Source organism: Diabrotica virgifera, chromosome 7, assembly GCF_917563875.1.
Source record: "Diabrotica virgifera virgifera chromosome 7, PGI_DIABVI_V3a".
Lineage (NCBI taxonomy): Eukaryota > Metazoa > Arthropoda > Insecta > Coleoptera > Chrysomelidae > Diabrotica > Diabrotica virgifera.
In genome coordinates, this window is record NC_065449.1 from 28,094,461 (window position 1) to 28,113,324 (window position 18,864).

Here is an 18,864-nt window from a genome sequence, read left to right on the forward strand (position 1 = left end):
TAATTGAATCTATATTTTTTTGGTGAGTATCCAAATCTAAGTATTCAAGCTTAAATAATGGGAAAATGATGCAATTTATAACATAAACTTATTTAACATTTGTCAAAGTACTTAGAAATATCTATCAAATGAGTCCCGGAACAAGTTGATAACATTAAAATTTATGCTCCAAAAGTTTTTCAAAATTTATCTTTTAAAAATTTTTCCAAAAAATGTTATTGTTTTTTTTTTAATAACTTGTTAATTTTTACGATATCAGGTTCAACTAAAAACTGTTTGAAAGTTAATTCCAAGGGTTATGAAACCAGGTTAAATTTAATCCCTTAAACCCCTTACTTTTTTAAAAATAAAAGGTTAAATGGCCCCGGTTACATGGTTCTCGAAGCAAAATTTAAGCTTTAAACGTTTCTATCTGGGTTATTTTTTGCCCTACAGAAATAGTAAAAAAGGTAAAATATTTGATACAGAAAAAACTAAAATTTGCTTGTATACAATTTTTTACGTATATTGAGGATTTTTGGAGTTATTATCAAAAGAAAATTACGATAATTTAAAAAATTCTGATTTTCTTAAACTATATCTTTTTTTTCAAAAATATGCATTCTAAACAGGTCAAAATTTTTGAACTCATTACTTGGCCTAACACAAAGAAACTATTGTAAGATTACTATTAATTTTAATTTTTGTGGAAATGGCGTATGCTTAATTTTTCACTTTTTCCTAAAAAATTGGAAAGGGTTATATTATTTTCATCATAACTTTTTTAATTTTGATGCTATTAACCTCTCCTGGAGCTCATTTGATAGATATTTCGAAGTACTTTGATAAGTGTTTAGCAAGTATATTTTATAAAATGTATCGTTTTCCCGTTATTTAAGCTTGAATACCTAGATTTGAGTACTCGTCGAAAAAAATATACATTAAATTACCCATAACTCACTTTGAATTAACATATGTTTAGTTCTTTAAGTAAGGAGTGTATTCAGTCATTTATTATCTTTAATTTTGGCAATAATAACTTTTTTACAAAAGCTTATAGTTTTTGAGTTATACGAGAAAAACAGCTTTAAAACATGCATTTTTTACGAAAAAATCAAATCTTTGATCTTAACTCAAAAAGTATCGATTTATATTAATAACTTTATATAAAAAATTTTGCTTAGAATTCATCCCTCTATCGATTTATGGTATTATTTTTAATAAAATAATTTTCACCCCCGAGAAGGGGTGACATTCACCCCCAGGGTAAAAGTGCAAGTTGGCATCATGTCACCTTTATTCCTTGAGGTATCCTCTAACTACTCACCAATTTTCATGAAAATTGATTGAGGTTCAATGAAATAGGAAAACAAATGTTCTCAGAGCTTCCAGGAAAAATTAAACAGACCGTGTATAGAACACTATAGTTTTAACATAGGCAGGTGAAAAGTGGTCGCATACAGATAATGACCAAAATCTGCAAAAGAGTTTCGAGCGAAAAATTCTAACAATATACGGACACGGAAGACTAAAAGTGCAGGGTTTGTAAAGGGATTGGGTATGTAAACAGAAAAGAGGAAGATGAGAATGATATTTGACCAAAGAGGATCAGTGGAACGACGTACTAGAGGTAACTGTACAACTTGGAAGATGACTTAAAATCCATCGAATTTAAAGGGCGGACAAGAGTTGCTACAGACTGCTCGGAATGGGGAATGTTCTAAAGAAGGCTTTGGCTCATAAATGGCTGTAGTGCCAATGATGATGATGACCGATAGGAACACAACGAATACAGTGCGAACCTACGAAACTAAACAAAAACTTAACATATTCAAGTCGAACTTAGCATGTTCATGAACTCAGCATAAACAGAGAATATTAAAAAGTGTAGCAGACAGAACTAGGAGAGGCCGTGTAAGAAATAAAGGATATAAGAGAGCAATGTGGAGTGTAATATATAATAAGATGGGCAAGATAAAAATGACGTGCGACGACCGTTTTCCGAGGAATAGTTGACAACGATACATTCCCATAAACCGATTGAAAGATGTTTAAGCTGAAAAATAACTACTTATATACACAATTACCGATGCCAACATAGCAAATACAGCGAGCAATGTGAACTTGCGAAGGTTTTTGTAGAGAATACGGAATAAGTGAATACCTTATGTGGGGGCCTCTAAAAATCTACCCGATCTTAACAAACCCCCGAGATTCGAAATTAAATAAAATACTTTTTACTTCTATTTTGTATAATCAGCTTTAAGTCGAAAGAGTTAACAGCTTGCAAAATATTAAAGGCGAAAAATAAACAGTATATCTCTAATATGGATAATTATAAAACCGCGTACAATTAAAGTGTAATCCGGAAATGTCAAACGTGCATTACAGTATCTTTGGAACTTATATTTTACCGGTGACGCGAAAAACCACGCACATCCAACCGATATCTCAGTAATTCTTATTCTGAATATGTTTTTTTTATTACGCGTCTCGGAAAATCCGATCACCCGTATCTTGTCTTGTCAATTCACATTCTCTTACAACACTATCTATTTCGCTATCTGGCCGAAATTCTCTTTTCAGCGAAGCATTCCCAAGGTTGAAATCTTCCCAGTACACATTCAAAGGTTTTTGTCGACTCAACAAAACAATATGACCCGATATATATCTGACGTAATTATTATCAAAACAAACAGATAAGTAGAAGATTGTTGATGTGCCCATATTACAAAAATATTCACTACCCAGCGCTTTTAACACTTCTCAATAACTAACGGTTTTGCATACAGGGTGCACACAAAACGAGCAACAATTAATATATTTAAAATGGCTCGAACACCTTCTTTAACCATAATCTCTGTACAATATGTAGAAAATCGAAAGTGTGACAGGATAAACTTGGTGGATACTACGAATCGATACTGCCCAGCAGAATATACCAAGTAAGGTAATAGTGGTACCAGGGTCTTGGTCATCACAAAACCTCCAGGTTGAAGAACTTGGGCAATGGTACGGTATCAGACCAACGTCGTTCTTCAGAAAAGTAATGGACAAAGTACAAATCGCTCCAGTTATTGCCAACGTTTGGTAGTACGTGGTAAACCAAGAAAAAGAAAGCTGCAGAACACTATCAAAAGACCAAGTTTTCAATCCAATGGCATATAAAACAACATAATGTTATTTTACATCCCACCAGACTGAAAACAATGGAAGCCTTCTCTGGTTACACTTCGGAGACTTCTACAATTTGCAAGCCATAACGGATGCTGAGACTAAGGAAGATGAGGGAATTTTACAATTTATAATTTACGTTCCATCTGCTCAGCGCGGTAAAGTTCCAACGAGAATGGTTCCCTTTATACTCCAATCAGAGTAAACATGTAAATCAAAAATGAATAACCATTTTCAATTTCGTTGCAAAACGAAAATACAGCTACGTTCCATCTGCTCAGCGCGGTAAAGTTCCAACGAGAATGGTTCCCTTCATACTCCAATCAGAGTAAACATGTAAATCAAAAATGAATAACCATTTTCAATTTCGTTGCAAAACGAAAATACAGCCGCACCATATTTTAGTCCAATCAGAGAGTGCAGCAAGCACCTCGTAACGGTTTCGAAACTTATTAGTCTCTCATCAGATTGTCAAACTATCAAATTTAAGAAGTAGAAATTGTAATACATTCCTAAATATCACGGAAGAAGTGTAAACAAGCTAGTAACAGAACGGCTGATGTTAGGTTAGGATAGTTTCATAAATCGTATACCCAACAATGAAATGAGACCATATGGAGTGATCACGGTAGAATGAAGCCAGTATTGAGATCTGTAAGGCATGTAGTGGAACATGAAATTTATTGGATTAAACCAATAATAAAGATAACCTTGAATTTCAACAACTCTCATCAGCACCAAGGTCATTACTACAGGCGGTTACAAACGTGTTAAAGATCTATGTAAGGAATGTTAAAAAATAAAACACATGTTCCATATCGATACCAATCGGCAGAAAGAATTATATTTGTTTTAAAATTATTGCATATTAAATTATATAATACAAAAAGCATAAAATTATCGTAAATATAAACCATCTATATACAGATATATAACCTAATAGGTATTAAATTAAAAATATCAATTCAGTCAAAATAACGTGATAAATGCATACTAAATTCAAGGTAGTCTTAATTTTTATGTAATCATAATGTTTAGGCGACTTTAATCTCTATTTGTAACGATCGATGGACTGAACTGTGGTAATTTAGAAGTAAAAACTATAAAAATATACTTTTTATATTTGTATGACGTGGATGTGATGAACAACACGAATAAATTAACTTTCAATAGCTAAAAATTACTTTAAGAAGATGTTACTGATAAAGACACACTGACAATTCATATTATTTATACTATTCTTCATCAATACTTTCTCTCTCTCCAACGTGTCAAAGATTGTTCCGCTTTTGGTATAAGCGGAACTTAGACCCAGGGTTGCCACATCCCCACACCCCTAGTCAGAATCTGCGTGTTAGTGAGTTGGTCGGCCAATAGTGTATATGGACATTCGAAAGACTGTATGGCCGAGAGACATGAAAATAAACACTAGAAAACCGGTGAACTGACTTGATATCAAATTGACAGGAACTTCATCAGGAGAGAGGTCGAAAGAAGGAGCAAAGAAATGGCTATATGCAGCAAAATAATTAGAGGAAGATCAAGAGCAAGCTTACATAACCAAAGCTGACGGAATACATTAGATGACGTCGCTAGAGCGCCACAGTTGGGAATATCTTAGGTTAAGTATCAAGGAATTGAAATGCTGGTCTATTTTTATAATTTTCACAACAAATTACCACTTTAGACTGTTAATAATTACATTTTTGTTTAAATATACTTGTCTAACGATTTAAATAAATTATTAATTTATTTGGATATCGCAAAAATTGCACGAAATTTTTAAAAATTTACAAACTCTACAGTCGCACTGAAGATAACACCGATTTGATGTAATTTTCTATCTCTGTAGTATTGTAAGACTTCAGCAGCTCGCAAAACCCAAAATTTTGTAGTCTCAAAAACGTAGGGTAACTCATTTGAAGAAGTTTGGGATTATAAGATGATTTTTAAGATTTATACAATTGATAGCAACGTTACCAATGATAAGCCCCTCCTTCAAATTATGCTTATACTACAGTATGCCTCTAAAATGAGACCTTTTAAAAACTGCGCAACCAAATTTCACCATAATTTGCATTTAGACGGCTTAATATGAAAACCTCGTATCTCATTTTACAGACAATTTTACAAGAGAGACAAAAAACTGAATGGTACTCTAAACGTCCAAACTAAATATATGTGAAAAATTTAAGTGTAACGATCTTAACATACTCAGAATTAAAAATACGTACAGATAGTATCTTGTGAGTATGCAGAAATGATGTTTTTTGTCTCTCCTGTAAAATGAGATATGACGTTTTCATACTAAGCCGTATATATAAAATATGCATCTTTGATTTTTTTAAACACCTTTGAATTACACGATAAAAATATCTTTTGATGAGTGGAACAACACTACAAAGATAGAAAACTTTCAGAAGTAAACGTATTTCTTGCGTATTGATTATGGAAATAGTGAATAACGATAAAACTGAATCAGTCGTGATTTTTTACATCTTCAAACTGGTGCAATCTTACTCTGACATGGAATCATACATGCAATTACGAAACCCTGTGCACTAGAATTCTATAACTACTGAGTAATAAAATGTTGAATCGAAAAGGATCACTGTGATTCAGTGGCAACATAGCAACTTCTCACGTCGGCATCGCTGCAGTCGTTACTGTAGCTATGCAATGTTGTCAAATTTAAATTATATCTTTAATTCCTTTTTTTGTAACGCATTGCACATTATTATATATACAGGATATCTACAAAATTAGTTAATAGGCATAGTTTATGTAAATTATGCATTAAAGAATATAAAGTTAAAAGCAAGGGCACGTTCAGTTAATAAAGATATTATAAACCACTTCCAAATAGCAGGTATTTTATGAAAAATTAACGAATACACCATAGAAGACAGTAGTTGGAGATAACCTTCAATAGTAAGATATAGGTACCTGGATTATGACACTCTAAAAGACCCCGTAGTTCGTCAGAACGTAAGAGATACAACAAGAGTAGAGTGTAGAACAAAAATGGAGTTATATCAAAGACGTCGTGCTGAATGCGGGAAAAGAACATCTGGGAAAGAAAACAAGAGTAAAAAATTAAGAATGGATGACTGATAACATTCTGCAGATGATGGATCAAAGGAGATTAATGAAGAACAGGGACGCGAAGAAATACCAAGAAATCATCCAAACAATTAAAAAAGAAATACGAAGAGCCAAGGAGACATGGATGCAAGAAAAATGTAAATTAATCGAGGAGCTCCAAGTGAAACAAGATCATATAAATATTCACCGAAAGATTCGAGAAGCCACTGGTCAATACAAGAGGAGAAACACACACCTCCTTATAAACAAAGACGAAGAAAAATATCGAGTTCTTCAACTCGTCATGCAGGGCAAAGTATTTGGCAGGAGAGGACCGGGACGCCGTCGTATCTCGTGGTTGAAAAACCTCCGACAATGGTTTGGGATAACCTCCGCGGAGCTGTTTCGCAGAGCAGTCAACAAAACAATGATAGCCTTGATGATCGCCAACATCCAGACCGGATAAGGCACTGAAGAAGAAGAAGGTATTGTATGTGTAAAAGGTTTAAAGATTGGATATTGCTGCCAAATACAGGGTGTCCCCGAAAATAGTGCGTTTCTTAAAGGTATAGGTAGCAGGTAACATGTAGAGCAAAAAAGTCTTTTTTCTAAATTCAACCGTTTGGCCAAAAAACCAAAATACATTTTGGTGTGCAAATTGAAATCTGACAACTATGTATACAGAAATCTAAACGTAGACAATCACAATTCAAAAATAGTTGCAGCATTAGCCTTTAGTATTTACATTAAACCCTGACTTCATCATAAACAAACAAAAAAATTCTTGTTTTGTTATTTTCAAAAATGGGGTGGCATAATTATTTTGCAGGTGTAACTACCTGTCATACATTTTTATGGTGTCAATAACCTAGATCACTAAGGGCCGATTTCTTATATTGAGTTCAACCCCAGTTTAACCTGAACTTCTAGTGAACGTCAGTTTAAAGTCAAAATCGTCTTTCTCAATTCACGTTCAACCGATGGCAGTTTAAACTTGAACGATGCTTGAACGGTGGAATTCGGCCGTTCAAAGATTTCAGAACTCAGTTCAGATGATTCCATGGACTACGCATGCGTTGTATTAACACGAAACTCTGTAATAATATAAATATATTCTATTTTATTATATTAAGCCTAACGATACACGATAACATTATTTTTGTTTTTCTAATATTTATTTATAATTATTAAAATGACTATTTGACTATAAATACTTAAATTTAACTTTATTCAAAAACAGCATAAAAAAGGTAGTTCAAAATGGTGACAGTTTTTTACCTTTTGCCATCTATTGGCATTTCTCGAAAGCTGTAGAACGAGCGCTGACATGAACGCGGAATGAGAAATGCATTTCAAACAAAACCACAGATCACGGGTGAACCTGGTTCAACTGAACCATAGATTAACGCAGGTATGAGAAATCGACCCTAAGGGCCGATTTCTCATATCGAGTTTAACTCCAGTTTAACCTGAACTTCTAGTAAACGTCAGTTTAAAGTCAAAATCGTCTTTCTCAACTCGCAAGTTCAACCGATGGCAGTTTAAACTTAAACAATGCTTGAACGGTGGAATTCGGTCGTTCAAAGATTTCAGAAGTCAGTTCAGATGATTTCATGGACTACGCATGCGTTGTATTAACACGAAACGCTGTCATAATATAAATATATCCTATTTTATTATATTAAGCCTAACGATAAACGATAACATTATTTTTGTTTTTATAATATTTATTTATAATTATTAAAATGACTATTTGACTATAAATACTTAAATTTAACTTTATTCAAAAACAGCATAAAAAAGGTAGTTGAAAATGGCGACAGTTTTTTACCTTTTGCCATCTATTGGCATTTCTCGAAAGCGGTAGAACGAGCACTGACATGAACCTGCAATAAGAAATGCATTTCAAACAAAACCGAAGGTCACCGTTGATCCTGGTTCAACTGAACCATAGATTACCGCAGGTATGAGAAATCGACCCTAAGGGCCGATTTCTTATATTGAGTTCAACCCCAGTTTAACCTGAACTTCTAGTGAACGTCAGTTTAAAGTCAAAATCGTCTTTCTCAATTCACGTTCAATCGATGGCAGTTTAACTACGTTCAGCTTGAACCTTTCTTGAACGGTGAAATTCGGCCGTTCAAAACAATCAGAACCCAGTTCAGATGATTTCACGGATTACGCATGCGTGGTATTATTGCAACTTATCATGAGACGTATATTAAGCATAACGATAACATTATTTTTATGTTTATTAGATTTATTAATAATTATTAAAATTACTGTTTTATTATTAATACTTAAATTTAACTTTATTCAGAAACAGCATAAAAAAAGTCATACAAAATGGTGATGGTTTTATCGTTCTCCATCTATTGGCAATTCTCGAAAGATGTAGAACTTGAACCGACAATGAGAATTACATTTCGAAACAAACCGACGTTCACGGTTGAACCGTAGTCAAATGAACTAGATTAACGCAGGTATGAGAAATCGACCCTTACAGTTCTTGTACAGTGATGCCAAATTTTTAAATGTTATGAAAATAAAAGTTCGCTTATATGGCGAACAATGTAATTTTTTTTGGAAACGGTTAACTTTAGAAAAAAATGTTATAGGACTTTTTTGTTCTACATTGTGTATTATATCCGTACCTTAAAGGAACGCACTATTTTCGGGGACTGTATATCTTTTCCTAACAAAAAAACTATGGGTTGTATGAATAAGTGAAAAAGCGAGTATGAAGAAGTTTTTGATTACAAAAGAGAGCAAGAAATGGGAAACATTAAAACAGACAAGAAGTTTTAGGTTAGGTTTTAAATATCTAGGAAAATAAATGACAAGGGAGGAAATGAAGACGGAATAGAAAAAAGATTTAAGATAGTATCGGCTCTAAGTAGGAATAAGGTTCAAATACCTTTTAAAGTAAAGCTTCGACAAAAAGCAAGGTTTGACAGCAGCTGCAAGAGCCATCTACAAGATGCTAGAAACTGAAAAAGGATTAATTTACTCTACTGGAAAACGCTTTCAGGATAAAGGCAAGCAAAGAAGTTATTATAACCTTCTACTGTTGTGCAAAAATATTCTTGGGGCTTTACACAACTGCATTCAGAGTGATTGTAGATGTTCTCATTGGATACTGCTTTCAGATATCTTGTCTGTAAAATAACAAAGTGGACAGAGCAACATAATGACTCCTGAAGGTGTAGGCGGAACATATTGTGCGCATGTGTTTTTAGACAAATATACAATTCTGGACCTCAGAGGCAAACACTATGTCGACACGGTGTTGTTTTGACTAAGTTCCTTTAATCCACTTATTTTATTAGTTGGATTATACAAATTTGGTTATAAATTATCATTAAAATATGGTCTTGTTGTTTTTTAAACAATTATGGGATGTATCAGATTTATTAAACATTTAAAGTGCTCTAGTACACAGTTGCTCGAAATGACGTCGTGTAATTTACCTCCAAGGTCCAGAATTGTAGCTTAGAAACGGTTAATAGGCTTCTTTGAAGTCTAGATTTTTTAGACCAAGAGATAGATGCAAGAGTATAGGCAAAAAATCTTCCAGATTGTAATATGGAGCGGTTTACAAGACCAGAAGACCTCTTTAAAATCGACAACCTGCTCAGTATAGATACAAGCAAAGGTTGGATGTAGGAAAAAGCGGCATCCCTTGATGTACCGCCAGGTGTGACAGTGACCACTACTATGTACAAAGGACCAATCTATTTTATTCAACAATTTATACATAATCTTCTGGTCCTTCGAGCCGGATTCAAAAGTAAATAGAAGATTATGTATAAATTGTTGAATAAAATAGACTGGTCCTTTGTAAATAGTAGTGGTAAATATTGATCCATATGAAAACAAATAAATTGATAAAACTTTATAAAAATTCTACTCCGCTTGACGCAAGGTTTACAGGTTTGACGTCTGGACAAAATAATACTTAAGGCTAGGAATCTTAGCTTGACATAAATTATTTTTAAACAGATATATGATATATAGAAGAACCACCGATCTTTCAAATCGGAATACATGTGAAAAACAAACTACAAATTTAGTGGCCCCCTTTCAGTTCCATCACCAGTGTAAAGATGAAAAACGTCTTAATATTGTGTCCATTACATATTTAAATTAACAATTCTTCACTTCTGTTACTTAAAATTACTTTTAGACTCTCACAATAACCCTTTCGATCCAAAATCTTACAGATAGACTCACCCTTTACACGTATTTCTAAAAGGTATTAAGATTTTTCCGTTACAGAACACTGGCTAAAATAACTGCACTATATACTATAAAAAAATATGGTTTCTTTTTGAACAAACATGAATATCTCCTATCACAACCTTGTTCAAAATCCTGAATCTGTGGGTAAAAAGACCCAAGGCGATTATTTCAAAAATTATTTTGGCGAAAATAACTAAACTAGTAGCAGAACTAGGAGTTTTAAGTATGTCTAAAAGATCGGTAACATTTATAGCGTTTATATATTTATATTTTTGTTAATAATTTAAAAAATTAATACTTAAAAATCCAAGTTATTATTGTTTGATTATGGTATAGCTTTTTTGAAATTTTTATAACTGTATAATTAGTTTTGATATTGTTTTCTGTTTGAGTATATGTTATAATTCCTAAATAACAATTATTTACGTGTTATTCTATAGAATCGCTTTATTATTTTTAGGTTCTAGGTTAAATAGTTAACTTGCTGCAGAAAATGCTACTTATGAAACCAAGAAATTCGTTCTGGCGAGTACAAACAATCAAAGACACAACCCAATCAATTTACAATATTGATTATGATAATGAAGCTCAATATTACAATACAAACTTTTGTATAGATCAAAATATGGGGAACAGGGTCAAATCCGGAGAATACAGTGGATGGGACAGCAGTTCGTAGACCAATTCGACCAATTTGGGAATTAGTAAGGAAGGGATTGATGTATGTACATATTTTCATGAAGGGTATGAATGTGTTGTCGAGCACACTTTAATAGTATGTGAGGGTTCAATAAGCGAATTTAATTAATATAACTAGTTGAATTGAAAGTTTGATTTAAACCTACTGAATATTCCGATAGCGAGAGAGATAAATCAAAGAAAAAAACTAGAAGAGAAGGATAATGTTATATTAATAGAATAATAGAGTAGATTGGATACAGTTCGGATGAGGAAGTGGAAGATGTATGGTTATACTTCAGCCTATACTTGTCCACTGCTGAACGTAAGGCTCCCGGTTATATATTACCATGCTTTTAATATATCGTACTTGTTCCTACTATCTTCTACACCCAAAAACATTTTAAAGTGATTTTATAGATACATGTTTGCAAAAATATTGTTGACCGGAAATAAGTTCTACCCTGAAAAAATTATAACAACTTTTTAAAATCTCGTTGACTTACTTATAATACAAAATTGGCGCTGAAAGATTATCACACTAGGCGAAATTTTACGTTCAGAGTAGACTACTAAAGCTATGTCACAGGAAGTGTGTGGAATTAGAAATACTTCCAAAGAAACTTATAATAATTATTATATTATGTAAAATATCGTAAGATACGTTTTGTTTCAACTTTTTTCTTAATTTTACTTATATCGTTGTTTTTGTACAATAAGAAATATTTTTCTCAGTTTAGAAATGCAATTAGATGCCCCTCGTAGTGATAAAAACAAAGATAACCATGAATTATTCTTAAAACTTTAAACTAAATAGACTAAAACGATTTAAACCCAACAAGACGTTCTATAAACAAGTGTTTGATCGATTTAAATAATGTAACAAAGCCTCGCTAAGAATATACTGTTGGTACAGAAAAAAAAAATAAGAAAAAAGTTGAAATGTATGCATCTTAAGAATTTATGTTATTAAATTTGTATGTCAGAGTTATTTATATTATGCTCTAATGCTCGAGTTACGATAGACTTTAGTATTCTAATCCGCTATTTCACAACAATACGTCAGCTTAGAATGCTAACCCGCTAACCAATATTCTGCAACTTAACAAGAAACCCAAAAAGTAGTGTAAAAATTAGCGTTTTTCCCTTTTCAGTGATCGCTGTTCCTTACTCTTCTAAGCTACTCATTTCTGTCCATCGTGTCATCTTTATTTAAACCTTTCTCTCTCAAGTCTCCTGTCACACAATCCTTCCATCTTCTCCTCTGTGTTCCTCTACCTCTCTTTCACACAACTTCCAACAGCTCTCTCATTCGTCCCACATAGTTCGAGCTGATAGAAGTTATACAATACAATGGCAGCTACGTACGCCGTTGCTCCCGCTTGGCGGCGCTAGTGTAGTGGGGGGGGGGTCAGCGTTTTGACAGTTCTTTAAGCTTGTATGGTAGTTGTTTTAATTATTGCGATTTAAGAAATTAGGGCAGAAAATACGGATCTTGAACTGTTTGTGAGTTGAAAAACGAATTGAGAAGAAATGCAAGAAATACTGGAAAAAAGTTATTCAATGACAGAGAGGGGAAAAATTTCATCATCATCATCATAGTCATTAACATCTTAGTAGATGTGTTGTTGTTCATAATTGGGCTTCAGCAGCTCGGACAGTTTGATTGATAATATTTCTCCACTGGTCGCGGTCATCAGTTACATGTATTGCCTCAGTATACTGTTTGTTGAGAAGCTTTTTAGTAATGTCCGCCCATCGCTGTGGAGATCTTCCGCGTTGGCGTTGAGTCTGAGGCCTTCCTTGGACCACCAACCGCTCCATTTTGTGATCACTTCGATGGATATGACCAAAGAACTTTAAAATTCTAGAGTAAACGGTACTGGAGAGACGCTGATGAATGACGCTGGAAAAATTTAATCCTTTGTAAATTTACTATTGAACTAAGACCTTTAAACTCCAGCGCTACAGATTGGGGTAAGAAATATGAAAAAATAAAAGCCTGATGAATAATCTCCTAAAATTGTTCCTAAAGATAATCCATGAAATAATTTCCAAGCTGTGTGAAAGTCAAATTTCGCCCAACTAGTTCGGGTTAATAAATGTTGGTACGAGAGAGGCTTTGTTTTCAATACAAGTCTTATTCCAGAGATGCAGAGACATCAATTGCGACGTATACTCATGTCTGGTTGATTACGAGAAAGCTTTTGATCGAGTACGGCACGCCAAAATGATGCAAAAATACTAAAAGAAGCAGGAATTAACAACAAAGATCTGAAAATAATTAGAAATCTTTACTGGAATCAGACTGCAAACCTCAGAGTTGACGGTGAACTACACCAACGCCATCTACGTTGAGCTTTTCAGACTAGCTGCCATTAATGTAACATGCCTGATTTTTCGTTAAAAATTTCAATTTCTTAAGAATATTTCGAATTCTGCTGAAATAATTTTTACAATAGACACTTCCTTTTATGGCAGCAGTAGACACTTCCCGTTTTGCGTCGATATAAATTCTCCAAACATTTTCGTTTTCGAGTTCAGTTCTACGTTTAAACATTTAAACCACGGCTTTAGAGTTTGGGTGGAGTTTTGATTATTACCGAAACAATTACTGGTCAGATATTTTTTTACCGTAACAGAAGTTGGAAAGAGTGGTAGAGAAAAACCGAGAAGAAGATGGAAGGGCTGTGTCCTGTGCTCTGAAGAAAGTTTAAACATTAGTAAAATTATCATATTCATCATCATCATCACATCCGTTCAATTCCAATCAATGCCGGTGCATATAGTAATCCTTTCTTCCAGGTGGATTTTTCCTGTTTGGTTTATTTCTTATAGATCTATATATGTCTTTGCAGAGTTGGTTATGTATTTCCAATCTTTTCTGTTTCTGTACGGTGTCTTCCAGTCTTTTATTTTCATTATTTTTATGTCTTTCTCTATCTGGTTCCACCATCTTATCCTGGCTTATTTTTTAATTATTTTTTTGGATCTCCTTTAAAGTCACAGTAAATGAAGTTAACGGATTAACTTTAACTTGAAGAATAGCTTTATTATTCATGTTGTTGTGAACTTATGACAACTCAGCTGCATATGTGCAGCATTGCACATATGTCCCACACTTTATACAGTACATTCATTTTCATACAGGAATTTCCAAACATACTTGTTTTAATCAATTTGTGGAATGATCAATATGATTTTCAACTGTATTTTTTGAGGATTTATGAAGATTAACATTTAATAACGTAATAACTGAGTGTGTAATCCACCATCACATTCTAATAAACGTCGTTTTAAACTTTTAAAGTTATAAGCAAGGAAAGTAGAAAAAAACCATGCTTCTAGTAATTCTTAATACTTTCCTAGCTATTTGAGAGGAAGGATAAGTCAATTATTATTACTGAAGTTATCATAAAACTTTTTCTGCAAAAATAAGGATGTCACATCTCACATGCACCTCAAAACAGATCCACCCTGGTCTATCAGTTAATGTATTTATTTGCCTTTATTCCATGATGCGATGATGCCACACACTCGGTGACTTAAACAAAAACAACGTGAGTTAAAAATGTCTAGGGATTTACAAAATAAGTCATACATTTGTATGTATGTTATACGGCTATAAAAAACAGTCTGCTGATATTTGCATCCAAGTTTTAAGGGGTGGGGATATGGTTTGAAATTTTCTTTTTTTTTAATTGTAAATTAAAGTACTTAACTTAAAGACCACTCTCTGAAAATTTCAGATTGATCGGAGCAAAATTAGTGGAGATACAGCATGTTGAATATGCCTACCTTTGACTCGCTTTTCAGCGACTTCGCGCCAGCGCGGTTAAATGTAGTGAGAAACGTTCAACAGTTGCTCCCTTTCTCTTTTGTAGATTGCTCCGCAATTCTAAAACATATTCCGGTGTGTATCACTTGATTTTATGTGAGTACTGAAAAAAGAGTTGTCAAAACTGTAAATGTGGTTTTTCAAAGACAATGGACATTGTAACTCAAAACCTACTCGACCGATCAACCTGAAATTTTGCATAGATTTTCTTTATGACATTCATGAGGTAACGTTGTCAAAATATATTTTTATTTATGCTTATTTTTTGTTTAACAATATGTAATAAATATATGTTGATTTTCACCCTTTTTTACAAAAAAAAATCGTTTTTTGACTTCCGAGTGACACCGAAACTTAAAAATCATTAAAAATAAAAACTCGACAGCATTCTGTGTATAAACTAATAAAATATACGTAAGAGGATGGCCTCTGAAACGGAATGAAATATTAACTGTCTTTCATTTTACTAATAAAATCTTTTTGAATTTTTTGTTTCTCATGATCTCGTGTGTGTAAAAATGTGCCACCGTTGGCCTATTTTTCAATATTTTGCCATGAATGTTTTTTTTTCATATTCTTTGAATTGTGCTTAATATGATTACTTCTATCATATAGTTCTACCATAGTTTAAAAAAATTCACAAAAATGTGATTGAAATATTTATTTCAATTTCAAACCATAACCCTCCTCCCTAATAATGCATGGTAAGCCGTTTCTGACATTGAACATCCTTGACATTTTTTATACGTGTATTTTGTACAAACACTCCCCAAATTATATAAAAAATAAAAAAATCATTTTAAATATTTGTTTTCCAATTTATTTTTCACTTCTTTCATCCTAAAGTAGTCATCATCTTCGTGTAACGTTATATAAAAAACGTTTTGAGTTTTAGTCACCTAGAATTAATCTTAACTTTCAGCTATTTTTTCAGCTATTTCGGTAAAAATCACATTTCCTAAAGTAAAAAATTATTGATATGACTTTTAACTTCCTAGCTAAATTTTTGTCTGGCCTATTTCTAATAATTCCCATTGTTGGCGTCTGCATGGCTATCTTCATACAGATTACCTAGAAAAATCAAACAATATTTATAAACAATACAGATTATAGTAAATGTTGATGATAAAACAATGTTTATAATCAAACGCTGACCCACATGTATTAAGTTTCGAATTTTAAGTCATAATACAGTCAATTTGGACCAAAAAGGATTTTGTTGGGAAAGTAGTGTGATTATTTTATGTTTACATGTTTGCTGTAAAGCTGAATCCGAATATGAGATTTGCTAAGAATATTTCAAAATCTTTAACTGAAAGAAGTATGACAACTGTACCATTAATAATGAAAGATGATAAAGTTTACAACAATGATTTTACACATAAAATCCGGAAAATTCCTCCCCTGACCTACTTCATTATCCTAAACTCTTCAATCTGATCAAAACGGTACCCCGTCAAAATAGCCCCGTCAAAAAAGCTCCGACAAAATAGCCCCGACATAATATCCCGCACACAAAATAGCTCCGACAAAATAGCCTGCAGACAAAATCGCCGCGGAATAATAGCCCGCCGACAAAATAGCCCCGACAAAATAGCCCCGACAAAATAGCCCCGAAAAAAAAGCTCCCTTCAGAATTCATCATGAAATAATTCCTTAAAAATACATTTTTTCGGAAATGGTAATTATCCTCTATTCAGATGTTTATCTTAACCACATTAAATAAAAATTGTATTTTCAGAGAACTCGAGTCCTGTCTTTCCTGCCTCTTGGAAGTTTGAACAATAAAGTTAAGCAAATGTTAATTTATGATATAAACATTTTTTTCTGTTTTCGGGCAACAGTAAAATGCATTTTTTAAATTAAATAAATTAAATACATTCTTCCTTTTTGTCAAATAATTTAAATTAAAAAAAAGTTTTTGGACACCTTGTATAAATAATTATGTAATTGTTTATAAGAAGCTGTTTTAGCCGGGGCTAATTTGTGTGCGGGCTATTTTGTCGAGGCTATTTTGTGTTGAGGCTATTTTGACGGGGCTTTTTTGACGGGGCTGTTTTGACCGGGCTATTTTGACGGGTCACGGATCAAAACAGATCCCTGTGGTACTTCGTTGTTTAACTGTCTCTTTTAGCTTATATTGTTGCATTTTACGACGCAAAAACATCCACCTGATAGTATGTTGTTAATAAATTAGTCAGCATGGAACCATCTTAACAAGTTTACAAAGAAGACCTTCCTTCCAAACTGTTTCGTGGGCAGCAGTTAAGTCTACAAAGACAACTGATGTTTTTAATTGTTTTTGAAACCAATAGGTAATTCTCTGACTTATTACGTGACTTGATTTTGAGCTATGATCTGAGTTGTTTCCATCCATCTTTCTGTGCACTATTATATAATTTTTCCAAAAACTCCTCAGCGACATCACGATTACTATTCTCTACATATAGTCCGTCCGCTATAACTTTTCCCATGCGGTACGATTCATTTTCAATCAAATTAAGTCAAAACAGAAAGTAAAACGTACGCCGATGTGTGTAGTATATAGGGTGAGGCAGATAACTGGGCTATTAGAAATATTTAGAGAACTAAAGGCAACAGAATCATGAAAATTGGAATGAAGGGGTTTTGAAGGGTGATCTATTTAATGAAAATATTTTCATCAATTTGCCACTTCCGGTTATACCGAAAGTTGCTTAAATTTCGTTTTTTTAATGGGATACCCTGTATATTTTTACATTTTTAGATTCTACTCGATGTCTTCTTTCTTAAAATATGCGGTTTTGTAATGTTATACAGGGTAGTTTAAAAACTAATTACGTTTTTTTTATTAATTTCGTAGCAACTTTCACACCCTGTAGAATTGTAGTAATTGGATATCAAAAACTCTAATTACGTTAAAATGATTTTTAATATAGTCTACTATTATGAAAAATTATTAGTATAGCTAAATGTTAAATTTTAGTATACAGGGTTGGTCGAAACTCGGAATGGGGATTTTCTGAATTTTCTTAAATGGAACACCCTATATTTTAGTATTTCAATTAAAAGACATTTTATGGTACTTTTTTATTTCTTAAGCATTCCCTATACCTAAATGCTTTAATTTGTGCTTAATTGTTAATCGCGCCAAGAATGTTAACTACGTAGGTATTTTGATAGCTCAACCATTATTGGCAATTTTAAAGATCAGTCTAGATTAATATGTATTTATTTCCGAAAAATTATTTGTGATTGAATATTTTCACGACCAACCTAATAAAATTTCATGTATTTTTTGTTGAAATTAATGTTTGGCTTGATTCACCAATAACAAAGTAGCATAAAATATCATTTCATTACAATAATAAAATATAGGGTGTTCCATTTAAGAAAACTCAGAAAATACTCTTTCAGAGTTTCGACCAACCCTGTATAGTACAATTCAACATTTAGCTATACTAACAATTTTTAACAATAGTAGACTATATTAAAAATCATTTGAACATAAATAGAGTTTTTGATGTCAAACTACAATTCTACAGGGTGTGAATGTTGCTAGGAAATTAAGAAAGAAACCGTAATTATCTTTTAAACTACCCTGTATAACATTACAAAACCTCATATTTTAAGAAAGAAGACATCCAGGAGAGTCCAAAAATTTAAAAATATACAGGATGTTCCATTTAAAAAAGCGAAGTTATAAGCCACTTCCGGTATAACCGGAAGTAGCAAATCGATAAAAATATTTTTATTAAAGAGATCACTCTTCAAAACCCCTTCATTTTAATTTTCATGACTCTGTTTCCTTTAGTTCTCGAGATACTTCTAATAGGACTTTTATCTGCCTCACCCTGTATAGTATACAGTATACAAAATGTATATACATA

At 32.8% G+C, this 18,864-nt stretch overlaps 1 protein-coding gene across 2 annotated transcripts in view; it reads right to left on the minus strand.

Annotated features, from left to right (window-relative positions):
- The window catches only part of LOC114330600 (ubiquitin domain-containing protein 1), a 115,612-nt gene that overhangs the window by 12,163 nt on the left and 84,585 nt on the right, over positions 1 to 18,864 (minus strand). Inside the window, exon 4 of one of the 2 annotated variants that reach the window (XM_050656303.1) lies at positions 3,965 to 16,066. The exons of the other annotated variant lie outside the window; for it this stretch is intronic. The gene's annotated coding sequence lies outside the window, so the exon portion shown is untranslated. Of the gene's footprint in view, positions 1 to 3,964; positions 16,067 to 18,864 lie in introns of those variants that run through there. 2 annotated transcript variants of the gene reach the window in all.